The sequence below is a fragment of the Hyperolius riggenbachi genome, chromosome 8 (genome assembly GCF_040937935.1).
Source record: "Hyperolius riggenbachi isolate aHypRig1 chromosome 8, aHypRig1.pri, whole genome shotgun sequence".
NCBI classification, from domain to species: Eukaryota; Metazoa; Chordata; class Amphibia; order Anura; family Hyperoliidae; genus Hyperolius; species Hyperolius riggenbachi.
Genome location: NC_090653.1, coordinates 25,563,188 through 25,576,677, shown reverse-complemented (window position 1 = coordinate 25,576,677; position 13,490 = coordinate 25,563,188). Strand labels below are relative to the sequence as shown.

At 43.6% G+C, this 13,490-nt stretch overlaps 2 protein-coding genes across 18 annotated transcripts in view; one reads left to right on the top strand and one right to left on the bottom strand.

The window, feature by feature from the left end:
• GIPR (gastric inhibitory polypeptide receptor) overlaps positions 1-13,490 on the bottom strand; it is a 309,157-nt gene that overhangs the window by 179,880 nt on the left and 115,787 nt on the right. The window lies entirely within an intron of this gene.
• Positions 1-13,490, top strand: part of GPR4 (G protein-coupled receptor 4) — a 228,422-nt gene that overhangs the window by 169,831 nt on the left and 45,101 nt on the right. The window contains exon 1 of one of the 2 annotated variants that reach the window (XM_068250126.1): positions 4,426-4,514. The exons of the other annotated variant lie outside the window; for it this stretch is intronic. The gene's annotated coding sequence lies outside the window, so the exon portion shown is untranslated. Of the gene's footprint in view, positions 1-4,425; positions 4,515-13,490 lie in introns of those variants that run through there. 2 annotated transcript variants of the gene reach the window in all.

Genomic DNA, 13,490 nt, shown 5'->3' with positions numbered 1-13,490 from the left:
GCAGAAATCAAACGCAATTAGGGCCACATTTTCAGCAGAAATCAAACGCAATTAGGGCACAGTTCAGCAGAAATCAAACGCAATTAGGGCACATTTTCAGCAGAAATCAAACGCAATTAGGGCACATTTTCAGCAGAAATCAAACGCAATTAGGGCACATTTTCAGCAGAAATCAAACGCAATTAGGGCACAGTTCAGCAGAAATCAAACGCAATTAGGGCACATTTTCAGCAGAAATCAAACGCAATTAGGGCCACATTTTCAGCAGAAATCAAATGCAGTTAGGGCACAGTTCAGCAGAAATCAAACGCAATTAGGGCACAATTCAGCAGAAATCAAACGCAATTAGGGCCACATTTTCAGCAGAAATCAAATGCAATTAGGGCACATTTTCAGCAGAAATCAAACGCAATTAGGGCACAGTTCAGCAGAAATCAAACACAATTAGGGCACATTTTCAGCAGAAATCAAACGCAATTAGGGCACATTTTCAGCAGAAATCAAACGCAATTAGGGCACATTTTCAGCAGAAATCAAATGCAATTAGGGCACATTTTCAGCAGAAATCAAACGCAATTAGGGCACAGTTCAGCAGAAATCAAACACAATTAGGGCACATTTTCAGCAGAAATCAAACGCAATTAGGGCACATTTTCAGCAGAAATCAAACGCAATTAGGGCCACATTTTCAGCAGAAATCAAATGCAATTAGGGCACATTTTCAGCAGAAATCAAACGCAATTAGGGCACAGTTCAGTAGAAATCAAACACTATTAGGGCACATTTTCAGCAGAAATCAAACGCAATTAGGGCACATTTTCAGCAGAAATCAAACGCAATTAGGGCACATTTTCAGCAGAAATCAAACGCAATTAGGGCCACATTTTCAGCAGAAATCAAATGCAATTAGGGCACAGTTCAGCAGAAATCAAACGCAATTAGGGCACAATTCAGCAGAAATCAAACGCAATTAGGGCCACATTTTCAGCAGAAATCAAATGCAATTAGGGCACATTTTCAGCAGAAATCAAACGCAATTAGGGCACAGTTCAGCAGAAATCAAACACAATTAGGGCACATTTTCAGCAGAAATCAAACGCAATTAGGGCACATTTTCAGCAGAAATCAAACGCAATTAGGGCACATTTTCAGCAGAAATCAAACACAATTAGGGCACATTCTCAGCAGAAATCAAACGCAATTAGGGCACAGTTCAGCAGAAATCAAACGCAATTAGGGCGCATTTTCAGCAGAAATCAAACGCAATTAGGGCCACATTTTCAGCAGAAATCAAATGGAATTAGGGCACAGTTCAGCAGAAATCAAACGCAATTAGGGCACAGTTCAGCAGATCTCAAATGCAATTAGGGCACATTTTCAGCAGATAAGGGCTGCAAAAAGAAAAGAATTTACTCACCTGGCAGGCTGGCACTGGCAGAAGTCTTCTCTCCCTGTCTCCTCTCCTGGCCGGTGGCCGGCTCCTCAGGCGCGCAGTTCCCACGGAGCTCCCTCCCTCCTCCAATCTCCCGCGCTGATTGAATGCAGGGCTACGGGAAGATGGCCACCCGAAGCCCTGTACTGGAGACATAAATAGTCTCCAGAGCAGGGCTTCGGCGGCGGCCATCTTCCCGTAGCCCTGCTCTGCCAGCCCCGCGGGGCTGCGGGAAAACAGTGACGTCACGCCGACGTCACTGAGCCGCCGAGGCCCCTACGATCTTGAGGCCCCAAGCGGCCGCTTGGTTTGCTTTATGCCTCGCGGCGCCCCTGGCTGGTGGAGTTCTGAATCTTTCTAAATATCTATGGAACCTTTTTCCCGATCGGTGACCCATCAATAACGTGTTATTTTGGTGGTCCTTGAAGATCTCTTTTGTTCGGGCCATGGCATAGTATCACACGTGTTATGAAGATCAGACATGGAAAGTGAAGGCTCGGATTCCTGTTCTTGAAATAATGCCAGGCCTATCACATTCTCATCTGATTATAATCCCATTGATGAAAACACCTGGCTCTTAAAATTCCCCTGAGAGGGATACACAACGGAATAAACTGAGGCTGTAAAACTGGCTACGGGATGTTCAACTCCAGTCCGGGATCGGCGGGACGAACTCCAGTACTAGGGGACCGAGGTGCTCACACATTTTTGGCACAGCTCAAATTAATTGAAGGGACTGAATCAGGAAAGGTGTGCTTCATCAAGTAGAACAAAGTTCCCCAACCCTGTCCTCAAGGCCCACCAACAGTATAGTATAAATTACTCAAAAAGGAACCTAAAGTTGATAAGGAGCAATAAACTGAATAATAATAATTATCGATATAAGAAAAAACTTTTCATGCATCCTGCCAACAATGAATATGAAAAGCAACAAAAAAGAGGATTGGCTCTTGGGTGCATGAAAATCAATAAATAACTTTATTAGTGAATTAATACAAACATCCTAAAACTAAATCTATACATAACCCCATCATATATAAATTATTAAAATATGTTACATCTCCGCCAAAAATGCCACTAAAGACTCTGAATCCCTATAATGACTATGAGGCTGCAGTCCCCAGAAAAAAAATTCAAAAAATCCTTTTCACTGGATATTTAGCTGGTAAGGAAGGCATGCATGAGGGCATAATGAACATATTCCTCCATCTTTGCAGATGCTGATGTTGTCATTGTGCTCCATGTCATGCAGTGCATATAAGAATCCATCAGATGTTTGAAGCTTTACCATCAACTAATAGCATGTTGACAGCTTGCTTGCTTCACTAACTACTTTTCCATCCTTGCCCCTGCGAGTGGGGGGTAGAGTGTTATGGACACTAACAGCATGATCAACTCCTAATATCCTGTCCAAGGTTTATTTGAGTCATCATATATCCATTGTTGCTATAACAGCCCCTGCGAGTGGGGGGCACAGCTGCATGAATCTTATGAATTTTGATATAAAAACCAAAGATGGAGGAATATGTTCATTATGCCCTCATGCATGCCTTCCTTACTAGCTAAATATCCAGTGAAAAGGATTTTTTGATTTTTTTGAATTTTTTTTCTGGGGACTGCAGCCTCATAGTCATTATAGGGATTCAGGGTCTTTAGTGGCATTTTTGGCAGAGATGTAACATATTTTAATAATTTATATATGATGGAGTTATGTATAGATTTAGTTTTGGGATGCTTGTATTAATTCACTAATAAAGTTATTTATTGATTTTCATGCACCCAAGAGCCAATCCTCTTTTTTTTGTTGCTTTTCGCCCACCAAAAGTACATGTTTTGCAGAAAACCACAAACATGCACAGGTGTGAGGTAATTAGTGTCTCAGCAGAGCTGATTATCTACCCCTGTGCATTTTTTTACAAAACATGCAGTGTTGGTGGGCCTTGAGGACAGGGTTGGGGAAGACTGAAGTAGAACATGTTCATAGCTCCCAACTGTCCCTCTTTTGGAGGGGCAGTCCCTCTTTGGGAGCCCTGTCCCTCTGTCCCACTTTCCTCCTCATTTGTCCCTCTTTCAGGACTTTGTCCCTCTTGCTATGTAAATATATATATTTCTCTACCAGGGGCGCAACTAGAAATCACTGGGCCCCCTCTACAGAACTTTGGATGGGGCCCCCTCCCCCTGCACACTGAATAGGGACTGTCTACAAATAGTTGTCTACAAAACTTTGTATGATTCGTTATCAGTGGCTGAGCAGATGCAGTCATTAGAACAACTGTCCAGAGAGCAGAAAGTTTATTCTTTCCTTGCCCTTAGTTGTTAGTCTCTCAGGATGGGCCCTCCTGTGGCTTCTGGGCCCCCCTGCAGCTGCATACCTTGCAGGGTCTATTGTTATGCCCCTGTTCTCTACTAAAACAATGTGTTTGACTCTAAACTTTATCCCCATCCTTTAAATTGATATATAACTAATTTTAAAATGTTAATATGAAGGAAAATTAACCAAGATAGAAATGACCAGTGTGGTTTGAATTCTAAAACAAAATATTTTTCTTATGAAATCTTTATAATATGTGGGAGTAGGGATGTGATGGGGGCGTGATCAGGGGTGTGGCAGGGGTGTGGCTTAAGTGTCAATCTTTCTCATCTCAAAAAGTTGGGAGGTATGCATGTTTCTCCATTGCTCAGTCCATCCTAAACCCTGGCATGGATATGGCCCTCGAGGACTGGCGTTCGACAAAAGGAGGACACATGAGGAATATTATGGAGGGTAGATGGTGACATACATGAAGTGAGAGACCAGGACTAGATGAGAAAAGGGTGGATGGAAGGAAAGGATGGAATTTGCTACAATGGGCTTGATAACAGGAAACTTCCAACCCATAATGCTCAGCATGACCTCTGAACTGAACACAGCTGGTCAGCAGTTTGCCATGGTAACCGTGTTTGTGAACCCGGGTTCATGTCAAACGTCAATGGCCAGCTGTACATACAGAGGATATACTGGGAACTGATGCTCTGGTGAATTCCATCCCTAATGGAGAGAGATGAGGATATGTGACGGGACCATAGTGCAGGAGAGATGGAGGTAGATGAAAGGAAAACTGACATTTATCACTGGTGGTGACATCTGTGATCCTGTCATGTGATCTCTATGCAGTCTCAGTAAATGAACATTCCACAAAGACATACATGTAATTAAGGCACCAGGAGATTTGGGCGCAGGGCAAAGCCAAAAATGTCTCACCCTGCTCCTGCAAACATCTCAGCAGCGTTAGTTACTATTCCCCCTCCAGGTCGCCATGGATTTGGGATAAAGACATAACTTGGCTTCTAGCTATTACTGGTGGCCGAATTACGCTGTTTTTACAGTAATTTTGGGCTCCGTCTTTTGACAGCGCCCAAATTACTGTCTAAGTATTACTATAGCCGTAACTCACAGTACGGGCTATGGTGGCGCCAGCTGCGCCCAAATTCCCAGCGCTGTTTTTGCCTGACCTGTCCGCAAATGGAGATTTATTTCTCCTCTGTATGACCAGTGTATATAAGCTGTGTATTTTAAAATCTTGTCAGTATATGCAGGAGCCAAGTCCGGAGAAGGCTTATTAGCCGAAAGCTTACTTTTTATTTATCTCAAAGTTAGCCAATAAATGGTATCATCCTGATTCAAAACCTCTTGCTATGTACTCTGCAGATAGTATCCTGATCCAGGCTAAGTTAGGTGGTTGGGTGGGAACTCTAAACTGCAGCTATGTGTGTTTGTATATTACATGTGGGTGTGTGAAGCTGTTCTCCGTCACAGGGAAAGGTAAGGGAATTGACCAGACAAGTTGAGAGATAGGAGCCAGATGACCCTCCAGGAACGCCCCGGGACTGAGAAAACAAAGAGGAGTACCAGGAGCCAAATAGTGTGGTATTATGATTCTTCAAATGATAATATAAAAGAAAAGCTACTCCAAATTCAGGTTGCAACTACCAAATACGGCCTGCGGAGGAATGCCACTCTCCGCTCTGGTTCCGGTCCCAGGAACTTTGGGACTCGATTGGCCCCACTTCCGAGCAGCTCTTGCGATTTTAAAAACAAAAAAAACTACAACCTCCCAGCAGAGGCGTCTGAGGAACTTTTGGTTGGAAGCGTCCAAAAATATATAAAACTATTTAAAACCTGTTTAAAAGGAGAATTTTTTTGGCTTAGCTCTCTTGAAGATACACACCAGTCGTTAACGGTGGAAATTTCTATTCTGTGTGCACCAAAAAAAAAGATGATGCATTTTGCAGGTCGATCCTGCTTCTTGGGATCCATAAAAATAATGTGCAGAAGGGCAAGGGTTTGTAAGACTCGCATGCTCAGATCTTAAAGATGACGCATTTCGCATCATACTTTAGACTATCAAACCCTAGCTCTTCGGGACATTATCTACACTGACATGAAGAAGCGGGACAGACCTGCGAAACGCGTCATCTTCGTTTTTTGAGCAATAGAACTGAAATTTCCACTGTTAACTGGTGTGTATCTTTAGGAGCGGTAAGCTAACAAATCTCTCCTTTGTAATTGGTTTAAAATAGTTTTATATATTTTTGGGCTCCGACCGAACTTTATTAGGACCACAGAAGGAACAGATTAGGGGTAAATGGAAATAAATGAAGGGATAGATGAGAAGTTGAGTGAAGAGGGCTGAATGGGCAATAGACTTTCCTCCTGTGCTTCTTGCTAAAACCACTACAGAGTTAGTCCAGCCTCTCACCAACTTCTGCCTATTGGTGACTAAAATGTGTCCACTCCCCAGAACTGCTGGGTCCCCGGTTCAAATCACAACCAGGGCACTATCTGCACAGAGTTTGTATGTTCTCTGTATGTTCTCCCTACGTCTGTGTGGGTTTCCTCCAGGCACTCTGGTTTCCTCCCACATCCCAAAAACAGACAGAGAAGTTAATTGGCTTCCCTCTAAAATTGGCCCTAGAATACAATGGACTTATGACTTTGGTAGGGATTAGACTGTAAGCTCCTCTGAGGACAGTCCGTGACATGACTATGTACTCTGTAAAGTGCTAGGCAAAATGTGAGCGCTATATAAATATTAAATAATTATAATGTTTAAAGTAAACCAGAGACGACGAATCTTCAGTTTTATACATACCTGGGGCTTCCTCCAATCCCCAACCGCACGGTTCGCTCCCATGCCGCTGTCCTTCTCCGTCTTCTGTACCGGGTCCTGTAAGCTCGGCCAGTCGTGGCCATTCTGAGCAAGCGCAGTGCACTCTCTCAGTGTATTACGCCTGCGCAGTACTATTCTCCGCCATAGACGAATAGAGCGCACTGCGCTTGCTCAGACCGGCTGCAGCTGGCCAAACTTACGGGACCCGGTTCAAAAGACAGAGAAGGGAGAAATCCGTGCGGACAGAGCTGGAGGAAGCCCCAGGTATGTATAAAACTTCGAAGATTCGTCGTTTCTGGTACACTTAACGTCCTCTTGCGATTACCTGTTCTACACAAGTTTATTATTGTTTTCCTTTTGATAAATGGTGTTTTTGTCACCTTAGCGTGACAGGAAATAGTTACATGTCGTCCACATCCTTATCGCTGTAGCAAAATGCAGAACAATTGACTGACACACAAATCCATACCAGGAAATAGAACTATACCATTCAGGTCCCTATAGCCGAGGCTGGGTTCCGGTGAGGCAAGGAGGGCATAACCGACCTGAGGATCCATCAGGGAGGCGGAAGGTTTATCAGTTACGGTAATGAGAATAACCAAATTCCTGTACACAGGGCTGTGTTGTGCTGAGGTCAGGGGAGATATTATTTACATGTTATCTCTGGAGCACAATACAACCTTATAAACACGACCATCTGATAAGCCTGGCAGAGAACCGGACAGCGGGACGGAGTGGAAATGAACTCGGGACAAAAGGGGAAGCTGACACAGGGGACAATGGGAGGGGCGGAAACGTACAGGAGGACAGGCAGCGTGTGTGAACGGAAATGGAAAGTATGATACAGGAATTGTCCTATCTATGTTAGGAATGAAATACTACACATTACCGCATACAGTGTATAAAGCAGTGTACTGTATATACACCACACTTTACAGAGTGCATAGTCATGCCATGAGAAGCTCACTATCACAGTCATAGTCTAATGTCCTACTATATTATTATTATGTATTTATATAGCACTGACATCTTCTGCAGCACATTACAGAGTAGATAGTCATGCCATGAGAAGCTCACTATCACAGTCTAATGTCCTACCATATTATTTGTATGCATTTATATAGCACTGACATCTCCTGCAGCACATTACAGAGTAGATAGTCATGTCACTGACTGTCCTCAGAGGGGCTCATAATCTAATCCTACCATAGTCATAGTCTGATGTCCTACCATATTATTATTCTCATGTATTTATATAGCACTGACATCTCCTGCAGCACTTTACAGAGTACATAGTCATGTCACTGACTGTCCTCAGAGGAGCTCACAATCTAATCCTACCATAGTCATAGTCTGATGTCCTACCATATTATTATTCTCATGTATTTATATAGCACTGACATCTCCTGCAGCACTTTACAGAGTACATAGTCATGTCACTGACTGTCCTCAGAGGAGCTCACAATCAAATCCTACCATCCATAGTCATAGTCTAATGTCCTACCATATTATTATTATTATGTATCTAAATAGCGCTGACATCTCCTGCAGCACTTTATAGGGTACATAGTCATGTCACTGACTGTCCTCAGAGGAGCTCACAATCTAATCCTACCATAGTCATAGTCTGATGTCCTACCATATTATTATTCTCATGTATTTATATAGCACTGACATCTCCTGCAGCACTTTACAGAGTACATAGTCATGTCACTGACTGTCCTCAGAGGAGCTCACAATCAAATCCTACCATCCATAGTCATAGTCTAATGTCCTACCATATTATTATTATTATGTATCTAAATAGCGCTGACATCTCCTGCAGCACTTTATAGGGTACATAGTCATGTCACTGACTGTCCTCAGAGGAGCTCACAATTTATCCCCTACCATAGTCATAGTCTAATGTTCTACCATATTATTATTATTGTTGTTATTGTTAAAAGCTGATGGCCCGACGTAGCCCGGGTATGTATTTGGCTGGTGTTGGCTTCGCCCACTTTTTCTAACCCTAAGGCCCAGTGCACACCAAAACCACTAGCAGATCCACAAAACGCTAGCGGTTTTGGGTGCGGAGTGCAGATATTTGGGGCAGTGCACACCGAGCGTATTTGCATGCGATCCGCCGGCCGCATCCGCCTGATTTGAGGTTTTTTGCAAACCGCATACGTGCAGCAAGAGGCACGTTTGCGGTTTGCTAAAAACCTCAAACCGCCGGTGTGCACCAGCCCATTCAATTACATTAGCCAAGCGGATTTTCAGGCGGATGCGGCCGGCGGATCCGCCCGGTGTGCACTGGGCCTAACACACATTACCGAATTATTCAATGACCAAGTTGGTGAGCTTTGCGGTCTTTGGCATTAATAATTTGCATTAAAATGAAACAAATCTGGCTGTTTGTGGCTCCACTGTCAGAATTCTAGCGGTTTATTTATGCAGGAAAAGCTGTCATATGCGTATGCTTTAAGTTTTAATGTTCTATGCAAAATTTCATTGTAAACTGTAAAGTTGGGGTACTTATTTAAAATATTGCTCTGGTACATTTCAGCATATTCCAGGCAGTGAAACTCATAATCATTAGATTATTTTAGTTTAGAAGCTAAAACATTCTTGTTTATGTTAGAATCATCTGTAAACATTGGATAGAAAAGAAGGTACAAAGACCTCAAATTTCCAAAAAATGCAAAAACTTTATTGACAGCCAATAACGTGAGAGATGGTCACCAGTGGATAAAACCGTTTAAAAACAACTCATACGGCTACACGAACTCTCACATCATACATCAAACCAGGTTGAAACACATCCTCACTCACATACAACCAGGATAGCAGACAGCCAGAGTAATAAAGAGGAGCAGCTGCAATTGCACTAGATGCCACACTTGATTATACTTCTGCTAGTGGCCACAGTAAACTAAACCTACAGCCCTTCAGCGGGTCAGTTCAATAATTCATATGATGTCCTATATCTTTAAGTGGTAATCCTGTATGATCCAGGGCAGTCAGTTCAAACAGAGAAACAGGTAAGGCTTGCAATTAGTTAGCAGAGTGTTTAAAGCACAAAGCAGGTTAATTGAGAGTGTCCAAAGATACCGGACAACAGATGTCAAACAAATACTTTTAGCCACACTTCAGCGTTTAGCTTGCAGACAGTTCAGCAGTGCAAAGATAATACGTCCAGCGCGTCTGACGTTACTATTGAAGGTAGCTACCGGGACATTGTAGACCAAAATTAAGCGCACGGAGAGCAGCAGGAACACCGCGGAGAGGGAAAGGGAGTCGGGATACCGCTCATCCACCTGACGCTGGGCAGACCTCGATGTTATGCTATCTGTGATGTGCAATCATACAAGTGGAAATAACGTGAGTGCGCAGTCTGTGCGCGGGCGCTTCGCTAACTTTTAACAGTATTACACTATTGTGTTTTTATGTTGTTTTACTTTGGAGGAAATTTTATATATTAAAGAAAAGGTGAAGAACAGCAGCAAGTGCCTTATGGGAGATTTTGATAGATCCACCTGATGTTTGAGGTGGCTACAATTTGGTGAGCGCAATCAAGGAAAGAGCGTGTGATCACGTGTTCTGCGCTATTCACTGAGACACGGGTGGTGTGTGTGAATTGAGTATAACAGAGTCACGCTATGTGAAGCTTTTGCTATTTGTAGGAAGATGAGAGCAGCCTTGCTATAGTGCAAAGATAATGCTGCAGCAACTTGCAAACAGATGGAACATAAAGGTTGGCCGTGAGTGCTTGGTCGGGCTAAGTGCCCCTAATCTTCCGCCCATCGCAACTCAAATAGCCACCACAAACGTCCAGCTTGCGTACTCACAACTTTGTATGCCTCCTGGCTAGCTGCATTAGGCGAGGGGATCCCCGTTTTCAGATGTACATGTCCCGTGATCTACCCACACGTGTACAAACAGCCAGTGGCGTAGCTAAGGAGCTGTGGGCCCCGATGCAAATTTTACAATGGGGCCCCCCAAGCACTCTATACATAAGTGATACGGTGCACCAAAACCTGCCAATGGCAACTACAGTGTCAGAGGTGCAAGAAGGGGATGGGGAACAGTTTGTTAATGATTACCACTATTCAAAGTATCTACAGAAGTGATTATTATGAGCACAGGACCAATAGAGAGGTAATACTGTAGTTGAGGGAGGGCCCTTCGGGGCCCCTTTGGCCCAAGGGCCCCGATGCGGTCGCAACCACTGCAACCCCTATTGCTACGCCCTTGCAAACAGCGGGGATCAGCAAGAGACCATTTGCTGGGAGAGTTCGGCGTCTGTAGCTCCGCCTATCGACATGTTTCGGCTAATCACGGCCTTTCTCAAGGTATGGGGCATGATGGGAAGGTCTGTCTCCTCTATATATCTCTCAGAGCGCTCATGTGACCCAGTTCACCAGCGCCATCTTTGATACTGTAAAGGTTGTCCAGAGATGATATTCTTATACATACATGCTGCCTTGTATGCACAAATAAACTAGATTGCAAGCCTCACATTTTCATCAGTTGACATAAGGGGATCATATTAGTGTCTAGCTAAGTGTTTGATACAACTTTGCTGCTTATTTGACATGTCCAGCTGTATTGTATTATTGGTATGTTGTTCCGATAGTGTATCATATTTCTGCATTGGAGACATACTCACATAGTGTAGTCCACAGGGGCAAGTCACCCTGTAGACCACACCTACTGTTTCACAGTTCATGAATGCTCCTATCATGTACTCCTTTTCATGTTTAGTATCCCAGAAACTTTTAACTTTATCCACATAGGGGCAAACTTTGCACCTCCCACATCGATACATTCCTTTGGGTGGTGGAGTAGCTGCCAACTAGGTTTTTCTTCTATCCTCCTCCCTTGTATTTTGGAACTCAGATGAGACCAATTGGCCTTTTAGGTTCCTTGCCCTTCTGGCTGCAATCATTGGATGCGGGCCTACAATTTCCGCAATCTCAGGGGATGCCGTCAGGACATGCCAGGCTTTGTCTAGGCTCTCCCTTAGGGCCCCCCAATGTGAGCCAAATTGTGTCACAATTCTTTCCCTTGGGGCAGGGCTGGATCCATCCTTTTTTCCTTGACCCAGGAGGGACTCACGGTCCCGGTTCTTGGCCTTCCGCCAGCATCTCCTCAAAACTCTGTGCGAGTATCCACGATCCCTCAATCGGGCATATAACTCTCTGGACTCCCTGTAGAAGTCCTCCTCACTCGGGCAGTTCCTTCTTAAACGAAGGAACTGCCCGTAAGGGATATTCCTCACCTGGTGACCGGGATGGTGGCTGGTGGCGTGGAGGATTGTATTACCTGCAGTTGGTTTCCTATGTGTGGAACTCACCAGGGACCCATTTCTGATCGCAATTTTCAGATCCAGGAATGAAATCTCCTTTTCGTCACACACATAGGTCAACATTATGTTCCTTTGATTTTTGTTCAATAATTCAAAAAAATCCATCCATCTCCTCTTTAGTCCCCTTCCACACCACCAGCACATCATCTATGAATCTAATCCACAGGGAACATCTCCATGGTGTATACATCACGTCTTTCCCATAATCCAAGATGAAGACATGCATATGTCGGCGCACATGCCGCCCCCATAGCTGTCCCGGTCACCTGGTGATACACCCCTCCCCCAAACAGGAAGTCATTTTCTCCAAGTACAGTCTATGTTAGAATCATCTGTCTTTTCCTTTTCTGAATTTGAACCCCTTTCATCAAATGACCAACTGTACCAGGTTTGAGGCTTGTCCCATTAACAGTGCAAGAATGGCAGCAATTAAATATTGCCCTTGAAAATCAATAGGTGAATTTTGATTGGGTTTTGTAGACTCCACCCACTTTTCTGAATATTAATCCCAGTCACCAAGTGTCCAACTGGGCAAAGTTTGAGAACCCTACCATTAACAGTGTAAGAATGGCTGCAGTTTACATTTTCCCAGTGAAATTTGTATTTGTCTCCGCCCACTTTTTGGTTATGGGGACAAAAAGTATCTTATCGGTATAAGTTATACTAGGGAATGTACTATGTGTGTGCCAAATTTCATTCAAATCAGTTCAGCCATTGCTGCGTGATCGAGTAACAAACATCCAAACTTTTGCATTTATAATACTAGTGAGATTTATATAGCACTGACATCTTATGTAGCACTTTGCAGATTATACAGTATAGTCATGTCACTGACTGTCCTCAGAGGAGGTCACAATCTAATCCATACCATATTCATAGTCTAATGTTATACCATATTATTATGTATTTATATAGCACTGACATCTTCTGCAGCACATTACAGAGTACATAGTCATGCACACACACACTCTTCAAGCACACAGACTGCACACACACACACACACACACACACACACACACACACACACACACACACACACACACACACACACACACACACTATACACACACACACACACACACACACACACACACACACACACACACACACACACACACACACACACACACACACACACAAGCTTCAAACACACAAACTGCACACACACACTTAAAACACACACACCCCCACACTTCAAACATATATATATTCAGCAGTGATGCACTGGGAGACATCTCAAGCTCACTCCATCCTGAATTATCGCAAATTCTTTCTGTTTTAGGAAAGCAAACTTTTGTTTTTCTTAACATCTTAGTAAGGGGGCTTTTAGGACCATTGTAGTCCCTTACACACTCCAATGAGTTCTGGGTCACCATGAGCTTGCTGGTTAGTCTGTACACTTCAAACTAGAGACTGGAAGTTCGGATCTTTTCAATGATCCGGATGATTCGAATCGGATCATTGAAAAGATCCGGATCTTTGATCCGAATCTCGGATCATTTTACTACCGAAGCATTCGGGGTGAGATGACTAGCAGGACAGGTCTTTCCCTGCTGT